General features: G+C 41.2%; 1 pseudogene; it reads right to left on the reverse strand.

Moving 5' to 3' along the window:
- Window positions 1-288: 288 nt before the first annotated feature.
- Window positions 289-1381, reverse strand: LOC148162924 (deoxyribose-phosphate aldolase-like; annotated as a pseudogene).
- Window positions 1382-3414: the final 2033 nt, after the last annotated feature.

A 3414-nucleotide genomic window follows, 5' to 3' on the forward strand; every position in this document is an offset into this window, starting at 1 on the left:
ATGATTAATATTTTATTCAGAATTTTTAGGAGAAAATCTTCACAAATTTAACAATACAGATCTTCAAGTAATTAGGACCACTCAGAGGCACCTGGAAAGAATTCCATGTATGGATTCGTTGATTTTTTCTTTTATTCTTTGAATTAAATTCAGTGAAAGTTTTAAGGCGGGAAAAAAGTCAGTTATCTATTCATTCCCTCATGTTTTAATTAAACAATTTTAGCGATTACGTAGAAAAACACATTTTACATGTTGCTGTAAAGCACTTTTCCGGAACTGGTCACAGATTTAAGACATCAGAAGATCATGATAGGCCACCTATCTTCCTGAAACGTGATGGTAAATCTGCCTCTCGATGTCCGAAACCAGAGTACTGGCACCTATTCGGAAGAGTTCTGGCATCAGCCATTCATCTCCCAGCTCTTCCTTCACAAGAGAGAGACAAGCAAGGGAATCCTTGTCACTGCGGTGCCTCCTGCTGGTTTAAAGCCTACCTTGTTTCCAGTTTTCCAGAAGAAATCTCTAATGGCCCGCAGCATTACTATAGCTACTGGGAAAGTGGCATTTACCGTTTCTTTTCCAGTAGAGGTCTTAATAAAGTCTGATCCTGCCATCATTGCGATCATACTGGCTTTATAGACATGAGTAAGAGATCCACGTTCTCCTGTAGCTAAGATGGTTTTGAGATGAGCCCCCCACAGGCCTTGTGAAACGGACCAATCTCATCACACAGGGCTTCCCACTGGCCGCTCAGCACCAAGGTCCTATTAATCACCACATCCATTTCCATAACTCCATTTTCCACAGCCAATCTGATCTCTTCCAATCGTGTTTTTAAATGAGTCTGTCCAGGGCGCCTGGGTGGCTCAGTTGGTTGGGCGACTGCCTTCGGCTCAGGTCATGATCCTGGAGTCCCGGGATCGAGTCCCACATCGGGCTCCCTGCTCAGCAGGGAGTCTGCTTCTCGCTCTGACCCTCTTCCCTCTCGTGCTATCTCTCATTCTCTCTCTCAAATAAATAAATAAATAAATAAATGAGTCTGTCCAACTGGAAAGCCAGTGGGCACGGAAGCCACTGGGATGGTACAGCCTGGGGCCTTCAGTGCTTTAACCGCATCACACAGCCGCGTGGTGTAGACATAAACAACAGTGGTCATAAGGCCTTTATCACACATATTTAAACTTTTTAAGAGAGCTTCCCGGATTGGATACTTGGCTTTATAACAGAGCCTTTGAACGTTGGATGATGTGTCATCGTCTGAAAGTGTAGTAAGACCTATAAAGATAATGGCTTTCAGGAGCCAAGCAGCTTCCCACTCCTTTTTCACTGTTCTGCAAGCCTGGATTTATTCTGCATGCCTCAGAACTGCGGGTTGATTCATTTCTTACTTTTAGTCCTAGATTTTTTTTTCTTGATGCAATTGTAAATGGCATTGTTTTCTTATTTTCTCTTTGTGGAAGTTTGTCATCACTATACAGAAATGCAACCAGTTGGGACACCTGGTAGCTTAGTCAGTTTAAGCATCTGTCTTTGGCTCAGGTCACAATCCCAGGGTCCTGGCATCGAGAACCTCATTGGGCTCCCTCCTCAGTGGGGTGTCGCCTTCTCCGTCCCCTTCTGCTGCTCACCCTGCTTGTGCTGTTTCTCTATCTCTGTCAAATAAATAAATAAAATCTTAAAAAAAACGAAATGCACCAGGTCTCTGTATATTGACTTTGTGTCCTGCAGCTTTACTGAATTTATTTATTCTAACAGTTTTTTTGGTGGAATCTTTAGGGATTTCTATATATAGTATGTCATTTGCAAATAGTGACAGTTTTCCTATTTGGATTTCATCTTTTCTTTTCTTTCTTTTCTATCTTTCATTCTTTCTTTTTCTTTCTTTCTTTCTTTCTTTCTTTCTTTCTTTCTTTCTTTCTTTCTTTCTTTCTTTCTTTCTTTCTTTCTTTCTTTCTTTCTTTCTTTTCTTTCTTCTCTCTCTCTCTCTCTTTGTTTCTTTTTCTTTCTTTCTTTTTTTTGGTCTAAATGCTTTGACTAGGGCTTTCAATACTATGTTGAATGAAAGTGAGGAGAGTGGAAATCTTTGTCTTGTTCTTGATCTTAGTGGAAAAGTTTTCAGCTTTTCACCCTTGAGTATGATTTTAGCTGTGAGCTTTTCAAATATGGTGTATGTTCCCTATATACCCAGATGGTTTATAGTTTTTATCATACATGCATATCGAATCTTGTCAAGTGTTCTTTCTGCATCTATTGTTACAATCATATGATTTTTATCTTTTATTATTTTAAGATGGTGTATCCTGATGTTTAATGTGCACATGTGCAAACATCCTGGCATCCCTGGAATAAACCCCACTTGATTGTGTTGTGTGATTCTCCCGATGTATTGTTGAATTCAGTTTCCTTATAATTTGTTGAGGATTTTGGCATCTATGTTCTTGAGGGATACTGGCTTTCCTTTTCATTTTTTCCCATCCCCCACCCCCCTCCCCTCTAGAACCCTCAGTTTGTTTTTCAGAGTCCATTATCTCTCATGGTTCGTCTCCCCCTCTGACTTACTCCCCTTCATTCTCCCCCTCCTGCTATCTTATTCCTCTTTTTTTTCTTAACATATGTTGTATTATTTGTTTCAGAAGTACAGATCTGTGATTCAACAGTCTTGTACAATTCACAGCGCTCACCATAGCACATACCCTCCCCAATGTCTATCACCCAGTCACCCCATCCCTCCCACACCCCCACCACTCCAGGAACACTCAGTTTGTTTCCTGAGATTAAGAATTCCTCATGTCACTGAGGTCATATGATACATGTCTTTCTCCGATTGACTTATTTCACTCAGCATAACACCCTCCCATGCCATCCACGTCGTTGCAATTGGCAAGATCTCATTCCTTTTGATGGCTGCATAATATTCCATTGTGTATATATACCACTTCTTCTTTATCCATTCATCTGTCCATGGACATCTTGGCTCTTTCCACAGTTTGGCTATTGTGGACATTGCTGCTGTAAACATTGGGGTGCACATACCCCTTCGGATACGTACATTTGGATCTTTGTGGTAAATACCCAGTAGTGCAATTGCTATATCGTATGGTAGCTCTATTTTCAACTGTGTTAGGAACCTCCATACTGTTTCCAGGGGGGTTGCACCAGCTTGCATTCCCACCAACAGTGTAGGTGGGTTCCCCGTTCTCTGCATCCACGCCAGCATCTGTCGTTTCCTGACATGTTAATTTTAGCCATTCTGACTGGTGTGAGGTGGTATCTTACTGAGTTTTTGATTTGGATTTCCCTGATGCCGAGCGATGTGGAGCACTTTTTCATGTGCCTGTTGGCCATTTGGATGTCTTCTTTGGAAAAATGTCTGTTCGTGTCTTCTGCCCATTTCATGATTAGATTATTTGTTCT

This window comes from Eumetopias jubatus, unplaced genomic scaffold, assembly GCF_037043125.1.
Source record: "Eumetopias jubatus isolate StellerSeaLion01/CBP00866 unplaced genomic scaffold, mEumJub1_p1.0 scaffold_12, whole genome shotgun sequence".
Lineage (NCBI taxonomy): Eukaryota > Metazoa > Chordata > Mammalia > Carnivora > Otariidae > Eumetopias > Eumetopias jubatus.